This window comes from Schistocerca cancellata, chromosome 9 (assembly GCF_023864275.1).
Source record: "Schistocerca cancellata isolate TAMUIC-IGC-003103 chromosome 9, iqSchCanc2.1, whole genome shotgun sequence".
Taxonomy (NCBI): Eukaryota; Metazoa; Arthropoda; class Insecta; order Orthoptera; family Acrididae; genus Schistocerca; species Schistocerca cancellata.
The window spans coordinates 65032832-65050290 of NC_064634.1; the positions used below are offsets into that span (position 1 = coordinate 65032832).

The window sequence follows — 17459 nt, forward strand, 5'->3', positions numbered from 1 at the left end:
CTCCGCCATCTCTCTCCCCACATCCACCACTGCTGGCGGCTCACCTCCAATTGCGCAACGCTACGCGCTGTTAACAGCCAACTGCCCAACACTACAATAGGGAATGTTCCAACAGTGCCAACCAGCCACAGACTGCACACAGCACAGGCAGTGATTTTCATATAGAGCGCTACGTGGCGCTAAAAAAAAACCTAAACAGCCTACTTACAAGCTTTATCGGATTTTCACTGTGGTTTCCATTTCACGACCGATCGGACCTTGCTTTCGGATTACGTTACGTTTATAGTAAGCTGTTTCTCTCTCCAAAACACTGGTCAGTTGCTTTGATTTTCCTGTTTGCAGTAGATGTTGAGGGTTCTCAGCAAATGTGTTCGTTTGGGTCGCATCTTCTGCGTTGAGGTTCTGGGAAACTCCGACTCTTTCCTACATGATGCTCCAGGCTCTCCAAGAATCTGACGCCCTGTTTGTACCGTTCATGGTGGTGGAGGATTTCCTTTTCCGGTTACCTCCTGGACCGGTTCTTACCGAAAGTGTTACCACCATGCCTTAAGCTGAAGATAGTTGAGAGGATTATTACACAAGTAAACAAATACGTCAATGAATAAAAAATACAGCACAGTTACAGAACATACGTAAATATTTGTACACCAATCTACAGTATTTTTTCGGGATACGTGCGTGCATTGGTACCCTGAGAATACGGCAGGCACGATTCCGAACATAAATCCAGAAATTGTGTGGCCTTCGAAACCTCTCGCTCTCATAACAACTGCAGAATGCCTATACAAAATGTAGCGACTACATAGTACAGCGTGGCGCCGTGCGGAGCGCTGAATAGCGTGCCACAGCCTCTCTTTGTATTCTGCCCAAATGGGCAGAACTGACGCGCGACCCGGGTCCGTCAGTCGGGGGAGGGAGGGAAGGAGGGGCGGCATTGAGGGGCGTAGCAGGAACAGCAGGTAGCCAGCAGGTAGAACACGCGACAGCGGCAGTAGCGCGCCGCCATCCGCATCGGCCAGAGCGGGGCTGTGATCTGTGATCCGTGCACGCCGCGTCACACGGGGGATTCACCGGCGCAGTCGCAGTCAGGTACTGTGATAAGCACGGGCAGCGAACTGCAGCTGACCGACCCTCGCGACTATCTTCAGTAGATGTGTTCAGCCGATCCCTCGCACGTGCTGTACACAGCGTGACTTCGTCCTGTTACCAGGCTCTGTACCCAGCTTAGAGCAACAAAGTGATACGATGGGAAAAACAGAAGGCAAACAATCGATTCAGTCGGTGTAGACTTAAGTACCTGTTGGATTACTGTTCTACATCTACATCCATATTCCGCAAGCCACCTGACGGTGTGTGGCGCAGGGTACCTTGAGTACCTCTATCGGTTCTCCCTTCTATTCCAGTCGCGTATTGTTCGTGGAAAGAAGGATTGTCTGTATGCTTCTGTGTGGGCTCTAATCTCTCTGATTTTATCCTCATGGTCTCTTCGCGAGATATACGTAGGAGGGAGCAATATACTGCCTGACTCTTCGGTGAAGTTATGTTCTAGAAACTTTAACAAAAGCCCGTACCGAGCTACTGAGCGTCTCTCCTGCAGAGTCTTCCACTGGAGTTTATCTATCATCTCCGTAACGCTTTCGCGATTACTAAATGATCCTGTAACGAAGCGCGCTGCTCTCCGTTGGATCTTCTCTGTCTCTTCTATCAACCCTATCTGGTACGGATCCCACACTGGTGAGCAATATTCAAGCAATGGGCGAACAAGTGTACTGTAACCTACTTCCTTTGTTTTCGGATTGCATTTCCTTAGGACTCATCCAATGAATCTCAGTCTGGCATCTACTTTACCGACGATCAACTTTATATGATCATTCCATTTTAAATCACTCCTAACGCGTACAGATAATTTATGGAATTAACTGCTTCCAGTTGCTGACCTGCTATTTTGTAGCTAAATGATAAGGGATCTATCTTTCTATGTATTCGCAGCACATTACACTTGTCTACATTGAGATTCAATTGCCATTCCCTGCACCATGCGTCAATTCGCTGCAGATCCTCCTGCATTTCAGTACAATTTTCCATTGCTACAACCTCTCGATACACCACAGCATCATCTGCAAAAAGCCTCAGTGAACTTCCGATGTCATCCACAAGGTCATTTAAATATATTGTGAATAGCAACGGTCCTGTGACACTCCCCTTCGGCACACCTGAAATCACTCTTACTTCGGAAGACTTCTCTCCATTGAGAATGACATACTGTTCATTCACTCCTTTCGATTCAAATCAGTCTGTGGGAGCAACCAAATGAACGCAATCGATACAGCGTGTTGTAGTTTTTAACACTGAATTATGAAGTGGCAACGCGGAGTGCGCCATGTCACGAACTGCGCGGCCCCACCCGCCGGAGGTTCGAGCCCTCCCTCGGGCATGGGTGTGTGTGTGTGTTGTTCTTAGCGTAAGTTAGTTTAAGTAGTGTGTAAATCTAGGGACCGATGACCTCGGCAGTTTGGTCCCTTAGGAATTCACACACATTTGAATTATGAAGTCTTTCTATCACTGCTAACGGCCAGACTGAGTGTGGTGTTTATGCGGTTTCCCCACACTCCTCTACCCGAATGCTGAGCTGGCTATCCAACCAAGTAATATTACCAAATCATGAAAAAAAATTTTTATTCGTCCGGATATCCATACGTGTTAAAAGCCCAGCTCCCGACGGGTTAATGACGAGAGTCGGTGTTCCGGGCAGCCTGTGGAAATGGTTTTTAGGCGGTTTCCCACATCCCACTGGGTGAAAACTGGGCTGGTGGCCAAGTCTCGCCGAGTTTCACAACTCTAACACTACAGACAGACAGTTGGGGTGCACATATTCCGCATCAGGTAGGGGCGGGGGTAATGGGGTAGTGGCAGGAAGGGCATCCGGCCAGCTCTTAAATTAACCATGTCACGTCCGTTAATAACAATGCCGACTCTGTCTCGATGCGGGACAAGGGCACGAGAAAAGGAGAAGATGACAAATATTTCTCGCGATAAGATACTTCCGAAAAGTAGCAGTATATGCTTAAGAAGAGAGTGACTGGGTAAAAAACAAGTTATACTCCATGTTTCTACTGACGCCACCTCAGATTTACTGAAAGAGTACAAGTATCGGGTGCAAACCAGAGGGAAGAGCTCATATAAATTGACAATGTAGCACCAGTGATTAAACTTTTAAAAAACACGAAAATATTGAAATTTAATTCAAGAAGTACGCAGAATTCCTACGTAAGAAAATAAATACATGAATACTGAAAATTCTTCATTTATAGAAATATACTTTTTATTTACCTCTCTTTGAAATAAAATATTTGTCTCTAAAAAGAGTTGGCAACCCTACACACGATTCATGTCTGCACAAGTATGCAAGCGAAAACTCCCCTACCGGGAGACTGAGTGAAAACATTCATACAAAGGACGCGACAGTCAGAGACTTGGCTCAGCTGATTCTCTCACAGTAAGTTACCACTCAAACCAGAGAGTGAGTGGAAAACACCCACATAACGGACGTGACCGCAGACACTAGTTCCGTTCGGTTGTTCCATTCGACTGAAAAAATCGTCAGAACGAAAAAACAGTCGGTTGTTAAAACCAGTCGGTTGTTCCATCACTACAAAGTGGGTACAGCTGAAGTGGAAGAGGACGATGCTGTATGTCTAATGGTGGCAACAGTTGCTGTGTTCTCAGCTCGATAAGTTCGCACTTTCCTTCTCAGTCTGAATTACGGAGTTCACTTTGCACTACATAGTGCTGCGCTTGATCAAAACTCTAAATGGCCCACTACACGATCAAATAAAATGTCAAACTTTATTATGTTTGCCAAACATTTGTCCGTGTACAGTCTTGACGTGTTTGTCAAGCAAATAATCGTGTTTAATGTGGTTGCGAGAAATCTTGATCGACGGAAAGTTTGACAAGATGGCGGACTTTGTTTGTATCGATGTTTCGCCGCCTATGTATAGTGAAAAATAGTTTTACTACAATTTATCTTGTCTTATCGTGAGTTTCCACAGAAATGGAAACTATGGTCAAGGATAAAACCAAAACAACACTGATAATTACCGAAATACTAGCGGTGTCGCATCTTTTCCAGTCATACATTACAGAGGAAGAGGTACAGATGAAAATCAATATTCTACTTTTAACAAATAAGCTGGTGTGCAACGAAATTTAAAAAAAAAAATCTGAGTTCTGGTTCTTCCATGGACAATGTAAGCTGAATGTTTCCCCGTTGAGGTATTTTAATGAACGGTCATTAGAGGGCCAAATAGAAGAGAATAAATTTTTCGCATACTTGTGTTTCCCTTTGTAATGTGAGAGCGAAGTAACTCTACGCAAGTTATTAAAAGTTTCACTGTCCATCCACAAGAAGTTGACGGAATCATCGAGTTCTGAGAGTAACATTTCCTTTAACAGTATTTCATGTGCATATTTCTCTCTCATGGTCCAGCGTCTTTTACTTTTTCTTCTTTAAACACAGTGCCAGAGTCAAGATTAGAAATGCTTTATATGCATTTCTAGCCATTCCTGCTGGCGTCAAAATACAGCACAACCGGAAAGCATCTCCTTCAAAAGTGAGATTAAATTGACAAACTTCGTTGGCGCGTGTACAGAATTGTTTGACAAACCCGCGGCCTGACAAAAACGAAACTGACAACCAAGTTTGACCTTTTACGAGGACCTTAACATATTATTTAAAGTTTCATTGTCCAATCGGAGAAAGCTGATGAAATCATCGGGTTCTGAGAGTAATGTTTCCTCTGATGAGTTTCAGGGGCAAATCTCTCTCTAATTGCAAGTTATTCTGCGTACCAGCGTCTTGTTTCCTTCTCCTGTTTTAAACACAGTGACACGGTTTATGCCAGAACTACTTTGTCTGCATTTGTGGCCGTTCTCACTACTGTCAAAATTCGAACACGAACAGCGTCTACTTCAGAGTGAGATTAAACTGACAAACTTTGTTTGTATGTGTACAACACCCAGTCCTTGCACGGAGAAAATTCCCCGACGCAGCCGGGAATCGAACCCGGGCCCAGGGGATTGACAATCCGTCACGCTGTCCATTCAGCTACCGGGGGTGGACTTCAGATGGAAATGTTGCACAGAGATGAAAAGGATGTGATTATGAACGTTCTAGAAGAAACAGAAATTTATCCAAATGGGATTACTCATGCAGAAGAAGTTCTCAGTGAGCCGGTGGAACTGAAAAACAAAAGTTTCTTAAATAATTTCATTGACAGTTTCAAATATTTGAATTTATGCCCTCCGCCCCCCTTTCCATTTTATCTGGGCGCCCCCTCCCTTCCCCCATCCGACGATTTTGCTTTACAGAAATTCGGTTGGGAACCATGATGTTTACAGCAGCCGGCTTCTGCTGAGTGCAGACGGGTTGTCGGCAAGCGCCACGAGAGCGAAAGCGACCCACTGACTGCCTTCTTCCCGTTACGCGCTTCAAGGTAGGAAAACTGGCGCCTCATCATTACCTTCTGCACTATCCTTTCGGCAGACCGAACTGTCACGGTGACATAGCATAGCGTCCGTAGGGGGCAGATCCCTCAGTCGGGTGTCGCGTCTGTAGGGGTAGATGCTTAGTCGAGATTTTGGTGGGCTGCTGCTTGCATACGGCAAGCTCGCCTGCGCTCCCGGTAAAGAGCGCGACGGATCTGCAGGGCGTTTCACAATTCGTGTTGCACACTTCTACAGGTTCGTACATCAAATTTCACACTGGAACCCATGTCCGGAAACGGTTCCTTTCCGTGTTACGAAGAAAACAAAGAGGTACTCAATAGCACGCTAGACGTTTCTTACGTCGTTTACTGTAACGATGGACTACCCACATTCACGAATGGTACGACGACGCGATGTCACGCGATGTCTTCTGTTTCCATTTCGCTTGTTTTCATGCTTCCTGGTGATGAGTCAGTTGACATTACGGAGACTAGCGCTGCAGTAACAGGATGCCTGAGTACACGTTGGCAGAGTAAATCTGTATGTTGTTAATTTACGGTGAAGCTCGCCATAATGGAAAACAAGCTCAACGTCCGTACCACGAGTACTTTCTACATCTACAGCTACATCTACATCTATACTCCGCGAGCCACCTTACGGTGTGTGGCGGAGGGTACTTATTGTACCACTATCTGATCCCCCCTTCCCTGTTCCATTCACGAATTGTGCGTGGGAAGAACGACTGCTTGTAAGTCTCCGTATTTGCTCTAATTTCTCGGATCTTTTCGTTGTGATCATTACGCGAGATATATGTGGGCGGTAGTAATATGTTGCCCATCTCTTCCCGGAATGTGCTCTCTCGTAATTTCGATAATAAACCTCTCCGTATTGCGTAACGCCTTTCTTGAAGTGTCCGCCACTGGAGCTTGTTCAGCATCTCCGTAACGCTCTCGCGCTGACTAAATGTCCCCATGACGAATCGCGCTGCTTTTCGCTGGATCATGTCTATCTCTTCTATTAATCCAACCTGGTAAGGGTCCCATACTGATGAGCAATACTCAAGAATCGGACGAACAAGCGTTTTGTAAGCTACTTCTTTCGTCGATGAGTCACATTTTCTTAGAATTCTTCCTATGAATCTCAACCTGGCGCCTGCTTTTCCCACTATTTGTTTTATGTGATCATTCCACTTCAGATCGCTCCGGATAGTAACTCCTAAGTATTTTACGGTCGTTACCGCTTCCAATGATTTACCACCTATGGCATAATCGTACTGGAATGGATTTCTGCCCCTATGTATGCGCATTATATTACATTTATCTACGTTTAGGGAATGCTGCCAGCTGTCGCACCATGCATTAATCCTCTGCAGGTCTTCCTGGAGTACGTACGAGTCTTCTGATGTTGCTACTTTCTTGTAGACAACCGTGTCATCTGCAAATAGCCTCACGGAGCTACCGATGTTGTCAACTAAGTCATTTATGTATATTGTAAACAATAAAGGTCCTATCACGCTTCCTTGCGGTACTCCCGAAATTACCTCTACATCTGCAGATTTTGAACCGTTAAGAATGACATGTTGTGTTCTTTCTTCTAGGAAATCCTGAATCCAATCACAAACCTGGTCCGATATTCCGTAAGCTCGTATTTTTTTCATTAAACGTAAGTGCGGAACCGTATCAAATGCCTTCCTGAAGTCCAGGAATACGGCATCAATCTGCTCGCCAGTGTCTACGGCACTGTGAATTTCTTGGGCAAATAGGGCGAGCTGAGTTTCACATGATCTCTGTTTGCGGAATCCATGTTGGTTATGATGAAGGAGATTTGTATTATCTAAGAACGTCATAATACGAGAACACAAAACATGTTCCATTATTCTACAACAGATTGACGTAAGCGAAATAGGCCTATAATTATTCGCATCTGATTTATGACCCTTCTTGAAAATGGGAACGACCTGCGCTTTCTTCCAGTCGCTAGGTACTTTACGTTCTTCCAGCGATCTACGATAAATTCCTGATAGAAAGGGGGCAAGTTCTTTAGCATAATCACTGTAGAATCTTAAGGGTATCTCGTCTGGTCCGGATGCTTTTCCGCTACTAAGTGATAGCAGTTGTTTTTCAATTCCGATATCGTTTATTTCAATATTTTCCATTTTGGCGTCCGTGCGACGGCTGAAGTCAGGGACCGTGTTACGATTTTCCGCAGTGAAACAGTTTCGGAACACTGAATTCAGTATTTCTGCCTTTCTTCGGTCGTCCTCTGTTTCGGTGCCATCGTGGTCAACGAGTGACTGAATAGGGGATTTAGATCCGCTTACCGATTTTACATATGACCAAAACTTTTTAGGGTTCTTGTTTAGATTGTTTGCCAATGTTTTATGTTCGAATTCGTTGAATGCTTCTCTCATTGCTCTCTTTACGCTCTTTTTCGCTTCGTTCAGCTTTTCCTTATCAGCTATGATTCGACTACTCTTAAACCTATGATGAAGCTTTCTTTGTTTCCGTAGTACCTTTCGTACATGATTGTTATACCACGGTGGATCTTTCCCCTCGCTTTGGACCTTAGTCGGTACGAACTTATCTAAGGCGTACTGGACGATGTTTCTGAATTTTTTCCATTTTTGTTCCACATCCTCTTCCTCAGAAATGAACGTTTGATGGTGGTCACTCAGATATTCTGCGATTTGTGCCCTATCACTCTTGTTAAGCAAATACATTTTCCTTCCTTTCTTGGCATTTCTTATTACACTTGTAGTCATTGATGCAACCACTGACTTATGATCACTGATACCCTCTTCTACATTCACGGAGTCGAAAAGTTCCGGTCTATTTGTTGCTATGAGGTCTAAAACGTTAGCTTCACGAGTTGGTTCTCTAACTATCTGCTCGAAGTAATTCTCGGACAAGGCAGTCAGGATAATGTCACAAGAGTCTCTGTCCCTGGCTCCAGTTCTGATTGTGTGACTATCCCATTCTATACCTGGTAGATTGAAGTCTCCCCCTATTACAATAGTATGATCACGAAACTTCTTCACGACGTTCTGCAGGTTCTCTCTGAGGCGCTCAACTACTACGGTTGCTGATGCAGGTGGTCTATAGAAGCATCCGACTATCATATCTGACCCACCTTTGATACTTAGCTTAACCCAGATTATTTCACATTCGCATTCGCTAATAACTTCACTGGATATTATTGAATTCTTTACTGCTATAAATACTCCTCCACCATTGGCGTTTATCCTATCCTTGCGGTATATATTCCATTCTGTGTCTAGGATTTCGTTACTGTTCACTTCCGGTTTTAACCAACTTTCCGTTCCTAATACTATATGCGCACTATTTCCTTCAATAAGAGATACTAATTCAGGAACCTTGCCCTGGATACTCCTGCAGTTTACCAATATTACGTTAACTTTTCCTGGTTTTGGTCTCTGAGGACGGACGTTCTTTATCAACGATGATAATGTCCTCTCTGGTAAGCCGTCAGGTATTTTATCGTTTCGCCCAAGGGGGGGTCCCCCTAACCTAAAAAACCCCCGTGTGCACGCCACACGTACTCTGCTACCCTAGTAGCTGCTTCCGGTGTGTAGTGCACGCCTGACCTGTCTAGGGGGGCCCTACAGTTCTCCACCCAATAACGGAGGTCGATGAATTTGCAACCATTATAGTCGCAGAGTCGTCTGAGCCTCTGGTTTAGACCCTCCACACGGCTCCAAACCAGAGGACCGCGATCGACTCTGGGCACTATGCTGCAGATATTAAGCTCAGCTTGCACTCCGCGTGCGATGCTGGTTGTCTTCACCAAATCAGCCAGCCGCCGGAAGGAACCAAGGATGGCCTCAGAACCCAAGCGGCAGGCGTCATTCGTTCCGACATGTGCTACTATCTGCAGCCGGTCACACCCAGTGCGTTCAATAGCTGCCGGAAGGGCCTCCTCCACATTACGGACGAGACCCCCCGGCAAGCACACCGAGTGCACACTGGCATTCTTCCCCGACCTACCCGCTATTTTCCTGAGGGGCTCCATAACCCGCCTAACGTTGGAGCTCCCTATAACTAATAGGCCCGCCCTCTGTGACTGTCGGGACCTTGCCGGAGAATCGGCCACTGGCCCAACAGGCGAGGCATCCTGTGGTGGCTCGGAAACGATGTCATCACCACTAGGAAGCACCCCGTACCTGTTGGAAAGGGGTAAGGCAGCTGCCACGCGGCCAGATCCCACCTTCGCCTTTCGGCCAGGCACGCGAGAGCCCACCACTGTCCGCCATTCACCCTGGAGTGATGGCTGACCGGTAAGATGCTCACTGCCGGAAGACGCAGCGACATCAGGGGTTCCATGTGATTCCAAGGCCACCGAAGTAGGCATAGGTCTCACCACAGTTGCCCCAACGCCACTACGAGCCGACGCCTGCGCCTCGAGCTCGATGAGCCTAACAGACAAAGCCTCCACCTGCCCCCGAAGAGTGGCCAATTCTCCTTGCGTCCGCTCACAACAACCACAGTCCCTACACATGACTATGTTTACCCTACCCTATACGGTGACAAATTCCCAAGATAATCTTCTGATGAGCTACTCTGATAATCAAGAAACACTCACTGAAATACGAGACGCGAAAACTACGCTAGGTTTTCCCAGAAAAACTATTTAAAAGCTAAGCGCAGCAAATAAGTACAAAAACGCTTTATACAAACAGTACTCGCTGCTGCTGGTGCTCTCGCTCTGGCTGTCACAAGACAACTGCTGATTCAAGTGACTAGTGGCTAACGGCCGCGAAACAAACAAAGACGGTTTTAGGGCGCTTTCTGTTCTAAACGATCAAGAAAACACTAAGAAATCTAACACGAAAACTACGTAAAGTTTAATCAAGAACTGTTAGTTACTATGCAGAGCAGATAAACACAAATAGAATCCCTTCCTTAGTGGAAGGTCGTAAACAAAATGCAAAATAAACGCTTTATACAAACAGTACTGTGCTGCTGCTGGTGCTCTCGCTCTCGCTGTCACAAGACAACTGCTGATTCAAGTGACTAGTGGCTAACGGCCGCGAAACAAACAAAAGACGGTTTTAGGGCGCTTTCTGTTCTAAACGATCAAGAAAACACTAAGAAATCTAACACGAAAACTACGTAAAGTTTTATCAAGAACTGTTAGTTACTATGCAGAGCAGATAAACACAAATAGAATCCCTTCCTTAGTGGAAGGTCGTAAACAAAATGCAAAATAAACGCTTTATACAAACAGTACTGTGCTGCTGCTGGTGCTCTCGCTCTCGCTGTCACAAGACAACTGCTGATTCACGGAGTCGAAAAGTTCCGGTCTATTTGTTGCTATGAGGTCTAAAACGTTAGCTTCACGAATTGGTTCTCTAACTATCTGCTCGAAGTAATTCTCGGACAAGGCAGTCAGGATAATGTCACAAGAGTCTCTGTCCCTGGCTCCAGTTCTGATTGTGTGACTATCCAATTCTATACCTGGTAGATTGAAGTCTCCCCCTATTACAATAGTATGATCACGAAACTTCTTCACGACGTTCTGCAGGTTCTCTCTGAGGCGCTCAACTACTACGGTTGCTGATGCAGGTGGTCTATAGAAGCATCCGACTATCATATCTGACCCACCTTTGATACTTAGCTTAACCCAGATTATTTCACATTCGCATTCGCTAATAACTTCACTGGATATTATTGAATTCTTTACTGCTATAAATACTCCTCCACCATTGGCGTTTATCCTATCCTTGCGGTATATATTCCATTCTGTGTCTAGGATTTCGTTACTGTTCACTTCCGGTTTTAACCAACTTTCCGTTCCTAATACTATATGCGCACTATTTCCTTCAATAAGAGATACTAATTCAGGAACCTTGCCCTGGATACTCCTGCAGTTTACCAATATTACGTTAACTTTTCCTGGTTTTGGTCTCTGAGGACGGACGTTCTTTATCAACGATGATAATGTCCTCTCTGGTAAGCCGTCAGGTATTTTATCGTTTCGCCCAAGGGGGGGTCCCTCTAACCTAAAAAACCCCCGTGTGCACGCCACACGTACTCTGCTACCCTAGTAGCTGCTTCCGGTGTGTACTTTATATTCCACTTCATGACATGTTTGCCAAAGTAGAACAACGGCTGCGGGAAAGTGAGAAATTCACAAGTGATAGAACAAACTGTGATGCTCCGAGAAGGCGGCGCACTGTCGTATTGGAAAAGGAAGTGATTCATCAAGTTGAAGAGGACCCATGGACGACTACTACAGCCATCGCACGTGGCTTGCATGTGTCTCGCTCGTCTGTCTGGGGGTTCAAATGGCTCTGAACACTACGGGACTCAACATCTGAGGTCCTCAGTCCCCTAGACTTACAACTACTTAAACCTAACTAAACTAAGGTCATCACACACTTCCACGCCCGAGGCAGGATTCGAACCTGCTACCGTAGCATCAGCGCGGTTTCAGACTGAAGCGCATAGAACCGCTCGGCCACCGCGGCCTGCGGTATATAAGGGGGCGTGCTTAATAGCACCAGATGATGACTGATCACTGAAGAACACGAAGATGCTGGGTACTCGAGTGAGATAGCGACATCAGCAACTGACTGAGTTTTAAAAATGGGGCTCATTGTGGGCCTCCATTTGGCCACCGAGCGAGGTGGCGCAGTGGTTAGACACTGGTCTCGCATTCGGGAGGACGACGGTTCAATCCCGCGTCCGGCCATCCTGATTTAGGTTTTCCGTGATTTCGCTAAATCACTCCAGGCAAATGCCGGGATGGTTCCTCTGAAAGGGCACGGCCGACTTCCTTCTGCATCCTTCCCTAATCCGATGAGACCGATGACCGCGCTGTCTGGTCTCCTTCCCCAAAACCAACCAACCAGTCCATTTGGCCAACTAGTCGAATCGAGCAATATCCAGATTTGTGGGGCATTCGGACGTAACACGGGCCCCATGATGGACAGCATGGAGAGTTGAGGGCATGAATACTCGTCGTCAAGGTTCCAGGCGACGAAGTCTGACCACCACAATGGAGGATCGGTGAAATGCTCGCCAAGCACACTGTAACACTTCCACGTCTGTGTCTGCCATCGGAGAACAGGTAATGGACTCCGTACAACATTCTGAGTCGTCCCGTACCATTGGTCAGAGTCTAGTAGTAGACGGATTAGGGAATTACCGTCGCAGGCTGGGGTTGGGACAGTGCAAACAGTTTGGAGTGTGGGGAGCATATACTGCCGGCGAATGGCATCGCACTATGCTGAGCAATGGATGGTGGTTCTGCACTACCCAGGATGACAATCGTCGGCGAGTATGACATCGAGCCTGGGAGAGGTTCCATTCCTCCAGTGGAACAGCGGTGCAACCTCTAGCGCCGTGATGTCGGGAACCATCTGGTGAGACTTCTGGTCACGGCTGATAGTGCGTGAGGGAAATCTGACGGCATAACGGTACATCACAGCCACGCTCGCGTGTTACCTCTCATGCGATAGCATCTCGGTGCCATTTCTCAATGCTCGTGCCTATGAACTGTACGGGTGGTGCTGCGGTTCTCCCGTGGCCCACTAGATCCTCAGATCTGTCCCCCACAGAACTTGTGTGGGTCGAGCTCGAACGTCCACTCCGTCCCAGCACCAGAATCCAGGATACCGAGGACCAGTTGCAACAGATTTGGGCGAGCTTACCTGAGGAGAGGTACAAAACCTCGACGGCACCCTTCCCAACCGACTCGGTGGGCGCATCCAGACGAGACGGTGTGTAACGTCGTACTGATCACCAGACTCATACTCCTAAGGTCTTTGTACTTTTGACTCCATTTTGTAATCGCCAAAAATAAAATCACATTGCTACTGACTCTGGTGGTTCACTTTTACAGGCAGTGTACGACACAAAATGGATCCAGGTCAACACACATTTCAAGTTTTACATATATAGATTCAACTAACAGTGAAGAAACATTCCAGAGTTGAAATACAATAGGCGGAACAGTTTCTAATAAAATGAGTAATTTTTAGTTACAAATGCACCGTGAGACGGTGGCGATATTCGTTCCCCTTTTCTGACCTCTTGTACCATTACGGGCCAATCCTCTAGGATTTCATTTTTTTCTTTTTTTTCCATGTCCACTCACAAAACCCTTTTGGCAGTTGATTCTGCGGACTCATAGGATTTAAAGCTCCCTGACGCTATCGCTTATTCCCCCACGTAAGGTGATACAGCATCGTAAGTCCTTAATTTTACTCACTATTTTGTACGTAGGGCAACCACAGTGGCGTTTTTCCTATGTACTTTAATTATTTTTATTTTAAATTATTTTAATAGCTACTGCGTTCTTACTTCGACGTTTTTACCGGGTTATTTTCTAGGTTGGGGATGCCCTTAGCTCCCAATACATTTTATCATAGACGCTCCTAAATTCGCGATTTAAAAGTTCTAAATACCTGGATATAAATATTGGTAATGAGCCTATCCGGTTAAATGGAACTTTTAATTGTTTGGTTGGTTGCTTTGGGGAAGGAGACCAGACAGCGAGGTCATCGGTCTCATCGGATTGGAAAGGACGGGGAAGGAAGTCGGCCGCGCCCTTTGAAAGGAACCATCCCGGCATTTGCCTGGAGCGATTTAGGGAAATCACGGAAAACCTAAATCAGGATGGCCGGACGCGGGATTGAACCGTCGTCCTCCCGAATGCGAGTCCAGCGTCTAACCACTACGCAGAACCTTTAATCTTATGACTGTAAGTACACATAGACCTTATCGCTTTTAGTTGTCCGTTTCTTGGGATGGCTGGATTTTGGTAAGTTGTGTGTGTGCAAATGTGTGTGAAATCTTATGGAACTTAAATACTAAGGTCATCAGTCCCTAAGCTTACACACTACTTAACCTAAATTATCCTAAGGACAAACACACACACTCATGCCCGAGGGAGGACTCGAACCTCCGCCGGGAACAGCCGCACAGGTTCTTTTATCCCTTTGGATACAGTGAAGCACCCGATGACACAAATTTAATTTACGAAACCGGTCGTGTTCTCCAACAAAGAATGCTAACGGTCGCAGTGTTCTTGTTTATTCAAATAACTTAATTTTACCGCCTTCAAACGAATAAAAACACACGTTGGTGGGAGGGTTCTGTGAACACACATGTGGCGCTCTTCCGCGCAAAAGTAAAAGTTAAAAAATGGAAATCCTTTATAACAGACGTCGCTTCGAAACCCAAGTAACATCTAGAACAAGTCAGTGGACAGTACCAGTTGACAGTAAGGTAACAGGACGAACTGCAGCCTTCGCAAAAACCGGCAGCTCACCCAAAAAGTAGTTCGGAAATATATCAGGCCAAGTCGGTGGAAACGTTGTTTCAACAGACAGCAGGCACACAAGAGAAAAGGGATAACATCAATAAGGAATTATTCGGTTCCATTCAGCAATATACGACATTTTTTTTTTTAAATTGTGAGTTGTATGCTCTGTTTAAGCTTGGTACAATTCAGATGCTGCGACGAGCATGCAACAGCAAGACACTTAAGAAGTGACATTCTAACAGTTCATCACTGCGTAGTGATGCTTAGAACAATGGGAGTGGGGAGGGGGAGAGACTCTGAAGGCCGTGACCTCGTGTTTTCGCTTCTAATAATCAACAATGTGGCTGCACAGAACCTTGGAAATAAGATTTTTTTTAAAAAAATGAAAGAACACCGTCCTCCAAGCTGCCAGCTCGCTCGTGAAAGCAGGTCAACCGGCACGGCCGTGCCGCCGTCGTTAAACGTGAATTAGCGTCGCAGCTGCTCAGCCCATCCTGAACGAGATCTCGCATTGTGTTACCAGGGAAGTCGGGTATCGCCAAGGCGACGGCAGTTTCGCAGGCATTCCTCGTCGGTGAAGCGTTCCTGTGTCAGTAATGTTGAGTCCCTGTAGCGAACACGGCGTGCTTCATTTTCTTTGGAGGATAAACCAACCGCAAAACGAACGACGATGATAAGTGATCGTCAGTATCACAGATTCGGAAGAAATGATTTATTTTTCGCCCCTTACATTGAATTTACTTTCCTGTCCAGTAGACAACCGTGTCACGAGCTACCGATTTCCTTGGATCTTTAGACATACACCGTCCGTCCAAAAAGCTCGAGATTGGTTTCATTCTTGATTGCGTAAATCATGATATTCTGCTAGACGAGCTCAAGTATTGTGGCATGAGTGGGACAGTGCACAAATGGTTTAATTCGTACCTAACTGGAAGAGTGCAGAAAGTTGAAATAAGTAGTTCTCATAATATGCAAAGATCAGCACATTCCTCAAACTGGGGAACTATCAAGAATGGGGTTCCACAAGGGTCAGTCTTGGGTCCTTTGTTGTTCTTTATATATATTAATGGCTTGCCAATCTATATTCATGAAGAGGCAAAGTTAGTTCTCTTTGCTGATGATACAAGTATAGTAATCACACCTGACAAACAAGAATTAACTGATGAAATTGTCAATACTGTCTTTCAGAAAATTACTAAGTGGTTCCTTGTAAACGGACTCTCACTGAATTTTGATAAGACACAGTACATACAGTTCCGTACAGTCAGTGGTATGACGCCATTAATAAATATAGACCTTAATCAGAAGCATATAGCTAAGGTAGAATATTCGAAATTTTTAGGTATGTCCATTGATTAGAGATTAAATTGGAAGAAACACATTGATGATCTGCTGAAACGTTTGAGTTCAGCTACTTATGCAATAAGGGTCATTGCAAATTTTGGTGATAAACATCTTAGTAAATTAGCTTACTACGCCTATTTTCACTCGTTGCTTTCATATGGCATCATATTTTGGGGTAAATCATCACTGAGGAATAAAGTATTTATTGCACAAAAGCGTGTAATCAGAATAATAGCTGGAGGCCACCCAAGATCATCCTGCAGACATTTATTTAAGGATCTAGGGATATTCACAGTAGCTTCTCAGTATATATACTCTCTTATGAAATTTGTTTTTAACAACCAAACCCAAATCAAAAGCAATAGCAGTGTGCATAACTACAATACTAGGAGAAAGGATGATTTTCACTATTCAAGATTAAATCTAACTTTGGCACAGAAAGGGGTGAGTTATAGTGGCACTAAGGTCTTTGGTCACTTACCAAATAGTATCAAAAGTCTGACAGATAACCAACAAGTATTTAAGAAGAAATTAAAAGAATTTCTGAATGACAACTCCTTTTACTCCATAGAGGAATTTTTAGATATAAATTAAAAAAATATTTAAAAAAAATAAAAAATAAATAAAAAACACAAAAATGAAAAAGTTGTTATATTAACTTAAGTATGTTGTTAAATTAACTTAATTATGTCATGTATTGGAAAATTTGACTCGTTCCACATCATTAAGAAATATCGTATTCATGATCCATGGAACTAGTATTAATCTAATCAAATCTAATCTAATCTTGGCGTATAAAGCCCGTCTCACACGGAGCAAGATTCGCTGTAAGTTTCGTTGCTGGCTCGCGCGACGGCTACCTTGCGGGCTCCGTCGTCTCCTAGCGGGCTACCTTTCTGCGAACCTTGTAAGATTTCCAGGATAGGTCCGGTGCTATTTTTCTTGTAAGGTTCCCTGTGTGCTACCTGCGTTGGCCAATCATGAGACGTTTCGTTTGTGACGTCAGACGCGGAAAGCTTGGGCGGGAAGCCTTTGTTGATACTCGCTTTTCTGCTGTTGTGAGGTGCGGTAGGAAGTTCTTATAGTTATTAAATAATGGCACCGCAGTGGTCCAAGGAAGCGACTGAAGCATTGATATGTACTTATAGGGAAGAACAGTGTCTGTACGTCGTGAAAAGCGCAAACTATTATAATAAACACTTGCGTGCAGAAGCACTCGAAAGAGTTGCAAGTGCCGTGTGTCTTGTTCGACCATATAAATCCATATAAATTTGAAAAGGATGTACGATCTTCTATCCTATAAAATAAAGTCGTATATAACAGTCATTATTGGTATATTT

At 45.0% G+C, this 17459-nt stretch overlaps 1 long non-coding RNA gene across 1 annotated transcript in view; it reads left to right on the forward strand.

The window, feature by feature from the left end:
* Positions 1–997: 997 nt before the first annotated feature.
* LOC126101098 (uncharacterized) overlaps positions 998–17459 on the forward strand; it is a 102052-nt gene continuing 85590 nt past the window's right edge. The window contains exon 1 of the long non-coding RNA XR_007522260.1: positions 998–1089. This is a non-coding gene — a long non-coding RNA (uncharacterized LOC126101098). The remainder of the gene's footprint in view (positions 1090–17459) is intronic.